Here is a 9,520-nt window from a genome sequence, read left to right on the forward strand (position 1 = left end):
TTATCCTTCTTGGTCACAAACCATTTATTTATATCATGTCTATCTCCAAGAACCTGAAAGCACATTAAATAGTTTTTTAATCTTAAGATTTTAGTAAGATGACTAAAAACTGGTCTCCCCATAAGCCAGTTGTGAGAAATAGACGTGTAGATGTAAACTGATGATGTATAGGATGCCCCACTTCACAATTCACTAGTTGTGACTGTTTGAAAATAGGTAAGGAGCTTAGCTGATACTTTAGCTCATGGCAGTGTGGGCTTCAGGAGCCCTAGAGGTTTGGGAATGAGGTGTGGTTTGTTGGGGGGAGCATCAAGTCTCTATATTTAATAGCTGCATAGTCAAAGGAAATTCTCCAAAATGGAAAAGGGAAGAACTACTTTAAAATGGCTCTCTCAATGACATTTTTTTGTCTTACCTTCTCTCAGGGAAAAAACATTAGTTCTTCTCCAGTGTTGTTCATGTACATTTTATAGGGAGTAAACACCTTGGTCCTGGTTAAACAGTGCTTTTGACAGCTATGCCGGGAAGGGTTAGGCCAAAATATAAATTAATGTGGGCTATAAAATGCAGTGTGTTTCCATCACTTCCTGGTTTTTCTGAGAAGAGAATAATAAATATTTTATTCAAATGCAAAATTAAAAAAAAGAAATTGCTTATATAGTTCCATCTCCATTATGATTTCAGAATGAAAATAGCAAAGGAAAAGTGAAATAATTTAAGTTAACAAACTACTCTCGTTAGCCAATATAAAACATTTGACCAAGAATGTGTCAGAACAGAGCAAGGGAACACTGCATAGTAGAAAGTCAAGAAAGATGTGGGTCAGGGATGTATCCTTTCTCCATGTCTATTTATGCTGAGCAAATCATTCAAGAAGCTGGACTCTGAAGAAGAACGTGACATCAGGATCAGAGGAAGACTCATCAACAACCTGTGTTAGGCAGATGGCACAACATCTCAACATCAAGAAGATGAAAGTCTTCACCACCAGGTCTATAAGCAGCAAACATCATGATAGATGAAGAAATTATTTAAATTGTCAATGATCTCATCAGCACAACTGACACCAGAAGTCAAGAAATCAAAAGACATATTAGGAAAGTCCGTTCTCAAAATCCTTTCCAAATTCCTACTCTAACAAGGGAAAAATGAACATGCTACAAAAATTAAAAATTTTTAAACACATCATAAAGACAAAATCAGACGGTAACAAATCAGTCTGAAATAGAAGAAACAATCACTGGATTACCTTAGCCAAAAGATAGGTTGATGCTGGGACCACAGATCTAGATAAGAATTAAATTATAAATTTAAGTGAATTAAAAATTTAAATGAATTACAAAGAGCAAGGATCACTGATTACTAAAGATTGGGCAACCTATGAGAATGAATTTTAAGTCAGTCTTCAAACCTGGGGGAAAAGTCACCTCCATAGTTAAACAATAGACAGGCCTATATGGTGAACAATAACACCAGAAATACACTTCTTAGAATAGTCAAACATCTAAGGCCAAAATGACAACATTAACCAAAGAATAAAGCTCAGAAGGCAAGAAGGAGTTGTTGGTACGTGCCACTGAGTCAACCTGGACTCACTGGAGTCTGTGAACACAGGCCTGAACCTTGCGCTATCTTGCATAATCATCACTATCTCTGATATGATCAAGCCCATTGTTACAGTCACTCTGTCACACTATTTTGTTGAGGGTTTTCCTGTCTTTTTCTGACCCTCCAGCTTTTCTACTGTGATGCCTCCTGAAAACATGTCCAAAGTATGTTACAACCCTGGTTACACTTCCTCCAAGACAGACGTGTTGGTTCTTTAGACAATCTATGGGCTGTTCAGCAGTCTTCTTCAACAACACAATTCAAAGACATTGATTCCTCTCTCATCCTTATTCATTGTGCCACTTCTAGTTGTTTATGAAACAATTTTTAAAACCATAGCTTAAAACAAAACAAAAAACACATAGCTTGCATCAGTAGGATAGAATAATTAGTGGAAAAGAGAATCCCAAGGGGAAAGTGTAGTTACACTGCAGGCTTTGGATTTAATGTTATTAAACAAATTGTGTGTGAGTTGTGAATGGAAAACAAACAGTAAAACAAAATAAACAACATAATGAATGAAAAAGACCAGGTGTGAGCTATGGTGACAAAATAAAAACTCTGAGAATCTAAAACTAAAAAATAATTCCCATTCACTCACATGCTTCTGCATAAACCTATTCCAGGTACAAGTGAGAAAGACTAAGGCAGGTCTAGAGACCAGAGAAAACCTTCCTAGGTGGTGCAGGACTAGACCAGATGAGTGAGCACTACTGCAGAGACATCAAAAAAGCCCTCTCATCAGTGATTTTGTAAATCACTCTCTAACTTGGGAGGGACTTATGCTAAGTTAACTAACTCAGTTCCATAAGGAAACTACTGTATAAGACCATTATTGTAGAAAGTGTATGAGGATCCAAAGGAGAGAGTCAGGGAGAAGTGGGGTGAGGATGGGCAGGGGTGGGGGTTGGGGCAATAATCATAGGGTCACACAATTTAATGGGTGGAGGGAGGGGTGGGTAAAGAAAACGGGAAAGATCCAGTGTGAAAAACAATGTATAAGAACTTTATAAGTAAATCAGTATAAAATTAAAAATTTATTGAAGAAAAAAAAAAGCCCACTCCTGAAAGTGGTGCAAGCACCATGGAAGGCATTTTGGCACTTCCTTAAAACAGTGAAAACAGAAGTACCATGTGATCTAGGTTTACCACTACCAGGGATATAACCTAAAGAAATAAGAGTTGTGACACAAACAGATATATGCCAATCCATGTTTATTGCAGCATTATTCACAATAGCAAAGAGATTGAAACAACCCAGCACATGTCCATCAACAAAATTTCTGTAGATAGAAAAAATTGTTTTCTCTAAATGCTGAGAGTGAGGAGGGCTTGAAGCACTTGCTGCAGAAGTTTAAACGTTGTAGCCTTCAACATGGATTGCATCTCAATATCAAGAAAACAAAAATCCTCGTCACTGGACCTATAAGCAACACCATGATGGACAGAGAAAGGACTGAGACTGTGAAACACTTCATATTACTTGGATCTACAATCAGTACACTTGGGCCAGCAGTCAGGAGATGAGGAGACATATTATACTGGGAAAGTCCATGGTCAGGAATCTTCAAATCATTAAAGAGTAATGATGTCAGTTTGAGGACTAAAGTGTACCTGATTCAGGCCATGGTCTTTTCAGTCACTTGTATGAATCTGAGAACTGGACAATGATTAAGGATGACAGAAGGAGAATTGATGCCTTTGAGTTGTGATGCTGGAGAAGAATGCTAAAGAGCCCATGGACTGCCAAAAGAACAAACAGGTATGTGTTGGAGAAGGTGCAGCCAGAGTGCTCCTTGGAGGCAGGAATAATGAAGCTTTGTCTCACATACTTTGGTCATGTTTGTAGAAAAGGTTATTCTTTAAAGAAAGACATCAAGCCTGGGAAAGTGGAAGGGCAGTGAAAGAGGGAAAGACCCTCAACCAGGTGCATTGACACTATGATTGTGATTATGGGCTTGAGTGTGTCAGAGATTGTGAGCATGGACTAGGACAGGACAGTGTTCAGACAGTTGTTCACAGGGTTGCCGTGAGTCCTATTCAACTAAAAAGCACCTAAGAACAACAACATCCACAAAAATGGATAAAGAAACTGTGGTACAATGAAGTACTATGCAGCACTGAAAAGCAATGAAAACTTTGTGAAACACTACACAACATGGATGAATCTAGAGGATATTATGCTGTGAAATTAGTCATCACAAAAGGGCAAGTCCTGTATAAGACCATTACTATAAAAGCTAAAGAAAAGTTTATGTATGGAAAAATTAATATAGTATGGGGATGGGGGAGAAGGAAGGGGAGTAGAAAATTAATTGACTATGAATACTATATTGAGGTGAGTGAAGAGAAAGATAATGTGTAAATAATGGAAAATTGGACATTGAGTGTATTGTAATTAATGTTACGGAATAAAATATGTGTGAATGGGAAAAAATAGATTTAAGATCCTTTGAACTTTCACACGAATCACAAAAAAACTCCAAACCTGTGACATGGGGGGAGGGAAGCCCAACCTTTTTGTTCTTCAAAGCCTTTTTTTTTATTTCAATGAAAATTTACAGAGACTTTGGATTTCCATTCATTCATTGTTGCACTTTTCTTCTCTCCAAATTCTCCCCCCTAGTGCACCACCCTCTTGGAAAAGTAAAATTAAAAATCTTTCATTGTTTTATAATCCCTCCCCCTAGGTTCACTCCACTATACAGCCTTCGCTCTGGACTCCTGTCATGGCAAAAATACCTAATCGCACATCCCTTTTAAACAGTTTTCTTCCTCATCTGTTTCAATGCAGTATACATTATTGAACCCATACTTCTCAGTCTCCTCCCAACCCCAAGATCAGTCCTGTTTTACAACAGTGGCACCATGTAGTATTTGACCTTTTGTGACTGAGATACTTCACTCAGCATAATGTCCTCCAGAGTCACCCATTTTGAATAATATTGCATGAGTTGCTTGTTTTTCAATGCAGTGTAGTATTCCATTGTGTGAATATACCACAGCTTCTCTATCTATTTGTTTGTTGATGGCCACTTAGGTTGTTTCCAACTCCTTGCTATTGTGAACAAAGCCACGATAAACATAGGTGTGCATATATCTGCTTGGATGTCAGTTATGGTCTCTTTGGGATATATTCCCAGTACTGGAATTGCTGGGTCAAATGGTATCTCTATTTGTAACTTTTTGAGAAAGCGCCACACCGTTTTCCACAGTGGTTGCACCATTTTACACTTCCACCAACAGTGAGAAGGGCAAATGTAAACAACCACAGAATTTGGAGAAAGGGAGGGAGGGAGAATCTATATGCTTAGGTGAGGGATATGAAACCATCCTCACACAAGCATATTGGCATCAATTCAAGTCCACCTAGAAGATGAAAAACCTCAAAATCTGCTTTTGAAAAATCAATCACTGAAAAGTCCTCTGAAGAGTTTATCCTGAAACACAGGATCAGTACAGACTAAAACTAACTCAATGGCACTGGTTACTGATAACCATTGAAGGAAGATAAAGATCCCTGGGAAAATCACATCTCCAATATTCCTCAATACAGGACTTACCTAAAATTAACACTGGATCAGAACAATAAGAAAATCTCTACTCCCGACCTTTCACCAGGCTACTCACCGCATTAGAGTGGATTCCAACTCAGTAAATACAAGTAGGAGGAGACTGTCCATCAGCGCTGCTAGTAGATTCCAATCTTAGAGAAAGACATCATGCTGGAAAAGATAGAGGGTCAAGTTAAGAGAAGAGATGCTCAACAGACGGATTTATACAGTGAGCTCAAGCACATCAGAGATCACTAGGATGGCACAGGCTAGGGCAAAGTCCCAAGCTGTTGTTCATAAGGTCACCATGAATCATGGTCCATTAGAGGGCACCTAACAACTCTGAATTGAAGAGAAATAAGGGGATATAATTGGGAAGAATCCATAGGTACCTTGACAATATTGACAATATTTTAAACTTGTGGTTATTCATTTAATTTATCATTATATATCTTTATAGCATCATTTATATAATATTCATGTATGCATGGACATTATTGTGATTGTTAGTTGCTATTGAATTGATTCCAACTTATGTTGACGCTATGTGTGCAGACTAGGATCTTCAAAGCTGTGAGCACTCAGAGGCAGATCTCCACTCGCTTCTGGGTGGATTCAAACTGCTCCATCTCGGAACCCTCATGTACATAATACTTAAACAGATTAATTTGTATGTATCAAGTATTACCTCAAATGACAGGTATTAAAATATCTCCTTTTTATTATGACATTGCATGAAAGTTGATGGAGCAAATGAGTTTTCCAGTCAACAATTCGTACATATTTCTGATATGATTCTAATCCCCCTTTGTAATAACTCTCTTCCCATACCCTCCCAGTGTTTCCCATTTCTCTTCTTGATCCTATGTCTTCCCACGTTGAGCCAGCTTTATCCCTGGGCAAATGATACTCTTTTGATCCCATACTTGTGATTCCCTGGTCATTGCAATCAAGCATTTTAAAAAAAAAACAACATCTCTTATAGTAATGTATTTTCATGTCAATCTCTTTGAAGATGGATATTACTTCATTCATACTACTTCATAGTTACCCTACTTATTCACTGTATTCTTAGAATAACTGGGTGGGGGTATAGAATTATGAGAAGCTTCTGCAGAGAGTAGAAAGTGGCATGATGATCATCTATAAGTCAAGTTATCTTCCTTTCTTCATTTCGTGTAAGCACATATTTTTCAATAGTATCCCATGATCACAGCAACTGCACAATAAAAACCTACCTATTGATTTCCTTTTTTCTATGCTCTTGTGTGTCAGAGAAAGAGAGGAAGAGCCTTAATCAGATGAGGAGACACTGTGACTAATACGATGGGCTTGAGTCTGACAGAGATTGTGAGGATGGTGCAAGCAGGACAGAACAAGGTTCAGATCTGCTGTCCATTGGGCTATGAGTCATAGTCGACTTGATGTTACCTAACAACAATATACTTGTGAATTTATGATTGTTTGCCATAATCATACCAACTTCGTGCTGTTTGTTGTTATGAACTATACTTTCATAGCTAACCCTTCAGTGAGTTTTAAATCACAGGGGAAGAGATTGTCCATCTTTCTCTTGCAATACAACTGGTGGATTCAAACCTCATACCTTTGGCTTGGCAGCACAACTCCTTACCATTAGGCCACCAGAGCTCCCTAACCATACTGACTACTTTCCTTAATTCAGGATATCTCAACTTCAGACTATTGCTATAGTGGCTAATCTAAAGCCAAGTTGTACTGTTAACTAGAATGCCAGATATTTCTCTGAGCAGTCTCCTCCAGTTAAGATTTGCTGTTGTTTTTGTTGTGTGTCATCGAGCTGTCTATGAACCACAGCGACCCTATGTACATCAGCTCTGAACCTGCCCTATCCTGAGCCAATCTCACTAATTCCACCACACCGACCCCTATTGCCCCAGTCACTTTATCAATCCATCTCATCTGCGGTCTTCCTCTACCATGCTGTCCCTCCACCTTTCCCAGCACAATGTCCTTCTCCAAGGACTGGTCTCTCCTGGCCATGTGCCCAAAGTATGTGAGACGGAGCTTCAAAATCCTAGCCTCCAAGGAGAGACTTGGTTTCACCCTACCCAAGACAGACCTATTTGTTTTCTTGGCAGTCCATGGTATTTCCAAGACTCTACAACCTGAGAAACAAGAAAGAGGATTGCTATGATTCGAAACTGACTGGAGGGCAGAGAGAGTCCTTTAGAATTCTTTGTTGTGGAGGGCTGACCTGTGCAAAGGGGAGCTTCGATGGCAAATTCTGTAGAGTGTTGCTCAGTTAACCAAAAGGTTGAGTCTCTAGCTGTTTAAATTCTTGAGCAGCTCCGTGAAAGAAAGATGGGTAGTCCCCTCCCCTTATGATTTATAGCCTTGCTAACCGGATGGAGGGTCACTGTGCATTGAAACCTACTTGCTGAAGGCGAGATGGAGATTTTTTTTTTTTGCAAGGCCCTCTATGAGGTGGATTGATTCAGTGACTGGGATAATTGGGATGGTAGTGTCAGAGACAGTGCGATTGGCACAGGACAGAGCAGAGTTTAGGGCTGTTGTACATAGGGTCACTATGAGTCGCAAGCGATTCGACCGCACATAACAACAACAACAACAACCTAGAACTCTGATAGGGAGCTCTAGTGGCCTAGCGGCGGTTCGAGGACACCAGCAGCTCTGCAGGAGGATGAGAAATCTGCTGTGCAATTAACTGTATCTGAAAACCATTGGGAGTGTCAGCTATGGTACACAACAACGACAAAACTCTAATGGTCTAGTAGACAAAATTCAAGGTGTCCAATTAGTCAGCTACTCGGAGGAAGAAAGATAAACAATCACCTCCTGTGCAATCTAGTCTCCTTCTGGGGCGTCAACCATAAGTAGGTTCCATCTGAACAAGTTTGAGTTTATGAAATGCAGCGGCATTCCTGACCTCTACCCACTAGGTGTCAGTATCACATTCTAGTCATGACAATATGAACATCTCACATAACGTCAAATGTCTCAAGAACTTCTCACTGACTGAGAACCATTGCTTTAGGGCATTCTTGAATCAAACAGCACTTAGATATTCAACACTGCAACTCTGAAGAGTTTTTTCATATCTATTCCACTTTCCTATCTTGTCAAATAAATTCCTAATTAATATCTTAACAGAAGACTTTAATTTACCTATGAAATCTTTTTATGACCAAATGAGAGCTTAGCTTAACTAGAAAATAATATCTGCTTTGGAAATAAAGAAATCTAAATTTGACATCAAAATGATATCGACATACCAGGTTGAAACAGTAGCAATGAATGAATTTTTTTTATTTCACTTTACAAAAAGTGTGTACAGGAAGTGAAGAGAAGGAATTTTCATTTATCTGCGTCATTTTAGTAACAATCTTTAAATTTTTTATTGTTTTATACTGATTTATTCACTATAATTCTTAAATTTTAAACCTTTCAACTTTCTAAACCGTTTCATGGGAACTTTAAACACTATATAAAAAATTTTAAATATTACCTACAACCAGGAGAAGATAAAATAGATTAATGGGACCTTCTAAGAATCAAATCCCTATGGACATCAAAAAACTTCTCCAACAGGGTAAAAAGGGAAGCCACAGACTGGGAAAAGTGTTTGGTAATGACATGTCAGACAAGGGACTTATATCTAGAATTTATAAAATACTTGAGTACCACAACAAAATAAAGGTAAATTATCCAATAGAAAAATGGGCACAGGATATGAACAGACACTTCACCAAAGAAAACATTCAGATGCCCAACAAGCACATGAAGTAATGTTCAAAATCTCTGGCTCTAAGAGAGATGCAAATCAAGACAACCATGAGATAACATCTCACCTCAATCAGAAAAGCAAAATTTAACAGAACAGCAATCAACAAATGGTGGCGAGGTTGTGGAGAAACTGGAACCCTTATTCACTGTTGGTGGGAGGGTAAAATGGTGCAACCACTGTGGAAGGTGGTATGGCACTTTCTCAAAAAGTTGCAAGTAGAGATACCATTTGATCCAGCAATTCCACTACTGGGAATATATCCCAAAGAGACCATAACTGCTATCCAAGCAGATATATGCACACCCATGTTTATCGTGGCTTTGTTCACAATAGCAAGGAGTTGGAAACAGCCTAAGTGACCATCAACAAACAAATGGATAGAGAAGCTGTGGTATATTCACACAATGGAATACTATGCTGCATTAAAAAACAAAGAACTCATACAATATTATTTAAAATGGGTGACTCTGGAGTACATTATGCTGAGTGAAATATCTCACTCACAAAAGGACAAATACTGCATGGTGCCACTGTTGTAGAACAGGACTGACATCAGGGTTGGGAGGAGACT

This window comes from Elephantulus edwardii, unplaced genomic scaffold, assembly GCF_000299155.1.
Source record: "Elephantulus edwardii isolate Elephantulus edwardi_28Jun2011 unplaced genomic scaffold, EleEdw1.0 scaffold00195, whole genome shotgun sequence".
Taxonomy (NCBI): Eukaryota; Metazoa; Chordata; class Mammalia; order Macroscelidea; family Macroscelididae; genus Elephantulus; species Elephantulus edwardii.